Source organism: Pseudonaja textilis, chromosome 7, assembly GCF_049901715.1.
Source record: "Pseudonaja textilis isolate UNSWEBS1 chromosome 7, rPseTex1.2, whole genome shotgun sequence".
Lineage (NCBI taxonomy): Eukaryota > Metazoa > Chordata > Lepidosauria > Squamata > Elapidae > Pseudonaja > Pseudonaja textilis.
In genome coordinates, this window is record NC_141996.1 from 4,405,591 (window position 1) to 4,413,817 (window position 8,227).

The following is an 8,227-nucleotide window of genomic DNA, read 5'->3' on the forward strand; positions in this document are numbered from 1 at the left end:
TGTCTAGCTGGGCTCGAGCATCTCCTATAAGCAGGATCCTACAGTTCTCTGAATAATTGGATAGGTTGTCATTTCATCCTTGTTGCTACAAAATGTGTTTCCTAAACCATCAGTAGCCATTTGTCTCCCTGTGACTTCCTTCCTTCCCTTCCTCCCTCTCCTTCCTTCCTTCCTTCTGTCCCTCTCCCTTCCCCTTCCTGATCCTTCCTTCCTTTTTCCTTCTTTCCTTCCTTCCCTGTCCCTCTTTCCCTTCCTTCTCCTGCTCCTCCTTCCTTCCTTTTTTCCTTCCTTATTTCCTTCCCTCCATACCCCTCTCACTTCCTCCTCCTGCTCCTCCCTTCCCCTTCCTTCCTACCTTCCCTCCCTCCCTCCTGCTCCCTCCCTCCTTCCTTCCTTCCTTCCTTCCTTCCTTCCTTCCTTCCTTCCTTCCTTCCTTCTTCTTCCTGGTCCCACCGAATCGACTTTCTTAAAGAGGGGGGACCCTAACATCCCCTGCCCTCCCTCCCACTCTGATAGGTTGGATTGGACTTAACACTTGGAAAACCTGAAGGAAACAAAAGAGACACTTTGGATGAGTAGTTAAATTGCTGGCCTGCAGACCAGGAGACGGTGAGTTCTAGTCCCGCCTTAGGCATGAAAGGCAGCTGGGTGACTTTGGGCCAATCACCAGGAGACAGAGAGTTCTAATCCCACCTTAGCCATGAAAGGCGGCTGGGTGACTTTGGGCCAATCACCAGGAGACGGAGAGTTCTAGTCCCGCCTTAGGCATGAAAGGCAGCTGAGTGACTTTGGGCCAATCACCAGGAGATGGTGAGTTCTAGTCCTTCTTTGGGCATGAAAGCTGGCTGGGTGACTTTGGGCCAATCACCAGGAGACGGTGAGTTCTAATCCCGCCTTATGCATGAAAACCAACTGGGTGACTTTGGGCCAATCACCAGGAGACGGAGAGTTCTAGTCCCGCCTTAGCCATAAAAGCTGGCTGGGTGACATAGGGCATCATAGCATGAGCTTGGATAGCCCGCTTCATCCCATGCCTGAGAATGATCTTAGATGGCTTTGCTGGGAAGGAAATCAGAAGGAAAGGAAGCATCTAGGCGCACCTTGCAAGGTCGGGTTGGCTGGTCGTGGTCTTCTTTCTGGAACCTTCCAGTTCCCTTCCTCGTCCCCGTTTGTGAACTAACATCTTCTGACAACCTCCACCACCAGGGCCCCAGGCCACGGGGTGGGGGTCGGGTATCCTCCTCACCCTGCTGAGAAAGTTGATTAATCAGTCCTGCCAGCCATTCATGGCTCCTGACAGTTTTCCTTGCTAATTTGCCTCCAGGGAAGGGTTGGGGGTTGCTCCTTGCTTTGTTTGGCTCCTCTTCACCCGCCCTGGAGGGAGGCGAAAGGGGAAGGAATGGGAGAGGGGGGGGGCCTTTGGAATTTCAGGAGCCGGTTTTGCAGAAGGGGGAATAATGGATATTTTAGTTTACGGGTCGTCAGAGAAATCAGACAGAGTCTGGCCTGGTTAATTATCCGTTCCTTCAGAGATAACAGGTCTTTTGAAAACATGCCTTTGTTTTGAAACAAATGAAGGAAGCGTAATACGTTTTTAAAATATTTTATTAAAAAAACCACAGGCCTCTTACAAGAGGAAAACGAAGCTGTCATCTATCTGTCCATCCATTCATTCATCCATCTGTCCGTCCGTCCGTCTATCTATCTATCATCTTTCTTTCCTCTATCCATCCATGTATTTATCTACAGTATCATCTATCATCTGTCTATCTATGATCTAGGTATTTATCATCTGTCTACATCTATCTATCTATCTATCTATCTATCTATCTATCTATCTATCTATCTATCTATCTATCATCTATCTGTATCCATGTATTTATCTATCATCTATCATGTCTTTCTATGATCATCTATCTATATCTGTCTACATCTATCTATTTATCTATTTATCATCTATCCTTATCCATCCATGTATTTATCTATCATCTACTTCTCTTTACATCTATCCATCCATCCATTCAATCCACATATTATCTATCTATCTATCTATCTATCTATCTATCTATCTATCTATCTATCTAATCATTATCATCTATCATGTCTTTCTATGATCATCTATATCTGTCTACATGTATCTATTTATCTACTTATCATCTATCCTTATCCATCCATGTATTTATCATCTACATCTCTCTACATGCATCCATGCATCCATCCATCATCTATCCTCAACCATCCATGTATTTATCTATCATCTACTTCTCTTTACATCCATCCATCCATCCATCCATCCATCCATCCATCCAATCATCTATCTATCTATCTATCTATCTATCTATCTATCTATCTCCTATCATCTATCATCTAACTTCCCTCATCCATCCATCCATCCATCCATCCATGTACTTATCTATCATCCATCAACTATGTATCTAACATCTACCTACATCTGTCTCCATCCATCATCTACCCATCCATCCATCCATCCATCCACCTACCTGCCTATCCATTCATCCATCCATCCATCTATCCTCCTCTATTTTACAACCGTCATCAGGACTGGAAATTCCATTGTTAAGCAAGCAGCTTGTTAAGTGAGCCATGTCCTATTTTAAAACCTCTTGGCTGCGGTTATTAAATGAATCACACAGATGTTAATCACATCTGGCTTTTCCCATTGATTTTGCTTGTCAGAAGCTGGGTAGGAAAGTCCCAGGTGGCCATCACATGACCCCAGGACACTGTAACCATCATAAATACATGCCAATTGACAAGTGCTAATTGGAAATAGGCCATTTCCGGCCTTCCTGAACTTCTGGGAGACCCGTTTTTGGGGCAGTGGGTTGGACTAGATGACCTACAAGGTCCCTTCCAACACTGATTATCTGTTATATATCAAGGACAACCCGTAGCATCCAAGGGGCATACGATATCTCCATATTTTGCTTGTGAGCACTCTCGAGACCTCCGGTTGGCCTTAGCGATAAATAAAACACAAGACTAAAATAAACCTTGGTTTGATCCTGCAAACCTTGGTTTGATCCTACAAGCACCTGTTTCCACACCAAGCCGTCTTGCAGCTCATCAGTGAGAAATACCCAAGGGACTAAGTTTATACAAGTTTCCTTCCTGGTCATCCTTAAGCAATGATTGCTCACCAGGAGTGATTCAGTGGATGGGTATTTACAGCTCAGGAACAAACCAGATCGAATGGATTGCATGTCATTTCAAGGAAGCTGAGGAAATTAAAACAATCAGCTCTCTATCCATTTGTCTAAAGTGGGGCCTTGTGGAGCGTCGCTATTGTTCATACTCTGGAGCTCAAGTGGTAGAAGTGCACTGATGATGTTACCTAGTTGGGTCATAAACGTCTGCAAGAAAACCACCAAGGTCAGAAAGCAACAGGGATCAGTCTTCTTCTCCTTCTCCTTTTCTTCTTCTCTCTCTTCCTTTTCTTCTTCTGCTTCTTCTCCTTTTCTTCTCTTCCTCCTCCTCCTTTTATTCTTCTCCTCCTCCTCCTTCCTGTTTCTCCTTCTCCTTTTCTCCTCCTCCTCCTTCTTTTATTCTTCTTCTCCTTCTCCTTTTCTTCTTCTCTCTCTTCCTTTTCTTCTTCTGCTTCTTCTCCTTTTCTTCTCTTCCTCCTCCTCCTTTTATTCTCCTCCTCCTCCTCCTTCCTGTTTCTCCTTCTCCTTTTCTCCTCCTCCTTCTTTTATTCTTCTTCTCCTTCTCCTTTCTTCTTCTCTCTCTTCCTTTTCTTCTTCTCTCTCTTCCTTTTCTTCTTCTGCTTCTTCTCCTTTTCTTCTCTTCCTCCTCCTCCTTTTATTCTTCTCCTCCTCCTCCTTCCCCTGTTTCTCCTTCTCCTTTTCTCCTCCTCCTCCTTCTTTTATTCTTCTCCTTCTCCTTTTCTTCTTCTCTCTCTTCCTTTTCTTCTTCTGCTTCTTCTCCTTTTCTTCTCTTCCTCCTCCTCCTTTTATTCTTCTCCTCCTCCTCCTTCCTATGTTTCTCCTTCTCCTTTTCTCCTCCTCCTTTTATTCTTCTTCTCCTTCTCCTTTTCTTCTTCTCTCTCTTCCTTTTCTTCTTCTGCTTCTCCTCCTCCTCCTCTTCCTGCATCTTCTACTCCGGACACCACACTCCATTTCTAGCGCTGATGTTACCCAGCTTGGTAATGAAATGTCTGCAAGAAAACCCAACAACCTCCAAGAAGACCAGGGAGTCCAGTCTTCTTCCTCCTCCTCCTCCTTCTCCACCACCACCACCGCACCATAAAACCCACTCCCTTTCAGCACTGGTGATGTTACCTAGCTTGGTAATGAAATGTTTGTGAGAAAACCACCAAGTTCGGAAAGGACCCACAGTTCGACCCTGAGCTACAGATACTCTCTTCTATCAAAGACCATTAATCTAGCATTAGTCATGGAGTCGTTGGCATTCCAGTTAGTCTTTCCTTCTTCAAGCAAAGATACCTCATTCCTTCAGGGACTTCCATCCGCGGTTGACTCAGACCGATGTTGCATGAGGAAAACAGGCAGCCTGAAGGAGCAGACTCAAATTTTGTTGGTAGCAAATAAAATCTGGGATGTGAAACAGGAGCAATTTACACTAATCACAGGAAATCCTCGATTTATGGCCTCGATTTCTGTTGCTCAACCTGGGAGTTACTAAGTGAGCTGCCCCCGATCTTTTTTTGCCACAGTTGTTAAGTGAACCACACAATTGTTACGTTGTTAAGTGAATCCGGCTTGCCCCATTGATTGCTTATTAGAAGGTGGATGGGAAGGTCGCGCAAATGGTGATCACAGGATCCCAGGAAGCTGGAAACTGCCGTAAATTCCGCCCGGTTTCCACATGCCCAAATTCTGATCACGTGGCAGTGGGAATATTGCGATGGTCGTACATATGAGGACTGGTCATAAGTGACTCTCTTCAGTGCCGTTATAACTTTGAATGGTCAAGAACTACCTATTATCTATATTTGTTTGCTCAGCAATGTTTCACTACCTTGGCAACTTTAAGAAATATGGACTTCAATTCCCAGAAATCCCTCAGCCAGCATTCTGGTTGGGGGAATTCTGGGAGTTGAAGTTCACCTATGTTGCCTGAGGAAATTCTGGGAGTTGAAGTCCACCTCTCATAAAGCTGCCAAGGTTGACAAACGCTGTTCCAAAGAGTCATGAAAGAGAGAAGAAGAAAAATAAACAGCATCCTCTTTCAAAGTTTAGTTCTGAGGTGGGGAACGAAGGCCCCATGATGACTTGGGGACTTCAACTTCCAGAATCCCTCAGCCAGCATTCCAGTTGGGGGAATTCTGGGAGTTGAAGTCCATCCATGTTGCCTGAGGGAATTCTGGCAGTTGAAGTCCACCGCTCTTAAAGTTCCCAAGGTTGAAAAATACTGTTTCGAATAGTCATGAAATAAGAAGAATTAAAATAAATAGCATCCTCTTTCAAATTTTAGTGCTGAGGTGGGGAACAATGGCCCCTTGATGACTTGTGGACTTCAACTTCCAGAATTCCTCAGCCAGCATTCCGGTTGGGGGAATTCTGGGAGTTGAAGTCCATCCATGTTGCCTGAGGGAATTCTAGGAGTTGAAGTCCACCGCTCTTAAAGTTCCCAAGGTTGAAAAATACTGTTTCAAATAGTCATGAAACAAGAAGAATTAAAATAAATAGCATCCTCTTTCAAATTTTAGTGCTGAGGTGGGGAACAATGGCCCCTTGATGACTTGTGGACTTCAACACCCAGAATTCCTCAGCCAGCATTCCGGTTGGGGGAATTCTGGGAGTTGAAGTCCATCCATGTTGCCTGAGGGAATTCTGGGAGTTGAAGTCCACCGCTCTTAAAGTTCCCAAGGTTGAAAAATACTGTTTCAAATAGTCATGAAATAAGAAGAATTAAAATAAATAGCATCCTCTTTCAAATTTAGTGCTGAGGTGGGGAACAATGGCCCCTTGATGACTTGTGGACTTCAACACCCAGAATCCCTCAGCCATCATGGGGAAATATGGGTGGCTCAGGAATTCTGGGTACTGAAGTCCACAATTCATAAAAGGGCCGTTGTTCCCTACCCGTTTTGGTAAAACTTAATTCTGGCCCAGACGCCAAGCAGAGTCCGTTCTACAGTAAGTTACAGGTACTCCTTGAGATACAACTGCAATGCAGCCCGTCATATCTCGAGGAAACAGTACTCCCACTGCTTGGCTGGGAGAAGAGCCAAATAGTATGAATAGTAGGCCAAATCTGAAGCCGCAGAAGAGTTGCGAAAGGAGGCACTGGCAGCAAAGCCCCTTCTGTATGGCTGCCAAAAAACCTGCATGGATGAGTCCACACAATCATGAATAATCAAAACAATGAGATCATGTTTTTCCGGTTACTTGGTGAAAAGGATAGAAGTTGAGGCTGTCTCACCCATAAGGCTTGTCCTGAAGCTGGAGCAGGTCAAAGGCCCATCCAATGCGGCTCGGGGGTGTATGTATCTCAGTAGCCAAGCGGGGACACCCCCAAAACACCCCCAGACTATATAAAGCATCCCCTTTCTCTAACCCAAGTGCCTTCTAACCAGTGTTTGGAGTTTCGACTCCAAACTCTTCGAATTCTTTATTGGCCAAGTGTGATTGGACACACAAGGAATTTGTCTCTGGTGCAAATGCTCTCAGTGTGCATAAAAGGAAAGAGACATTCGTCCAGAGTCAAGAATCATCAGGTACAACACTTTCTTCCTGATCTTGAAAATTTAGCTCTCTTTTCTCCTTTTCCAGCTTTTATAGAACAGAACAGAAGAATAGAATAGAATAGAATAGAATAGAATAGAATAGAATAGAATAGAATAGAATAGAATAGAATAGAATAGAATAGAATAGAATTCTTTTATTGGCCAAGTGAGATTGGACACACAAGGAATTTGTCTTGCTGCAAATGCTCTCAGTGTACATAAAAGAAAAGATACATTCGTCAAGAGTCAATAATCATCAGGTACAACACTTAATAATAGTCATATGGTACAATAAGCAATCAAATCATACAAGGAACCAGTCAATCTACATCATAAGGATACAAGCGACAAAGTTACAGTCATACAGTCACAAGTGGGAGGGTATAGGTGATAGGGAGTGATGAGAAGATTAATAGTAATAGTAGTGCAGACTTTGTAAATAGTTGGACAGTGTTGAGGGAACTATTTGTTTAGCAGAGTGATGGGAAAAACTCTCCTTGTGTCTAGTTGTTCTGGTGTACAGGGCTCTACAGCATCGTTTTGAGGGAAGGAGTTGAAACAGTTGATGTCCGAGTTGTGAGGGGTTTGTAAATATTTTCATAGTATACAGGCCCTCCATGGAGGGTTGGTAGTAATTGTTTTTTCTGCAGTCCTAATTCCTCTCTGGAGTCTGTGTCCGTCCTGTTGGGTTGCAGAACCAAACCAGACAGTGATAGAGGTGCAGATGACAGACTCCATCATTCCCTCTGTAGAACTGGATCAGCAGCTCCTTGGGCAGTTTGAGCTTCCTGAATTGGTACAGAAAGAACATTCTTTGTTCTGCTTTTTTGATGACATATTTGATGTTAGGTGTCCATTTTAGCTCATGTGATATAGTAGAACCTAGAAATTTGAACGTCTCTACTGTTGATGCTGTGTTGATGCTAGTTTTGTAAGAGGTGGTAGTATGGGAGGGTTTCTTCTAAAGTCTACCACCATTTCTACAGGTAATCTTCAAATTATGACCAAAAAAAGAACCTGGACATCACAGTCGTAACTGAGGAGGGTCATAAAACAAGTCATCCACGTGACCGACCTGATTTTATGACTTTTTCCACTAGAGGTAGTCCTGGACTTACAACAGCAATGGAGCCCAAAACGTGGCTAACCAAAACAAATCGTTAAGGGAGTTTTGTCCCATTTTACATCCTTTCTTGCCATAGTTGTTAAGTGAGTCACTGCAGGGATGACCGTTTTTTTCACACTTACAACCATTGCAGCTTTCCTGGGGGGGAGGAGGGTGTCACGTGATCAATATTGGGACCCTTGGAGCTTATTTATGACGATTGCACTGCCCCAGGGTCATGTGCAGGGGTGGGATTTTACCGGCTCGGATCGGTTCTGTAGAACCGGTTGTTATGAGCCTGTGCAGTACGGAGAAGTGGCAAATCGTGTCCCTGGCTGGCCCCACCCCTCTCTGCCCGCCCCGCCCCTCCGCCCGCCCAGTCAGTCCTTATCGCGCATGCCCAACATCGC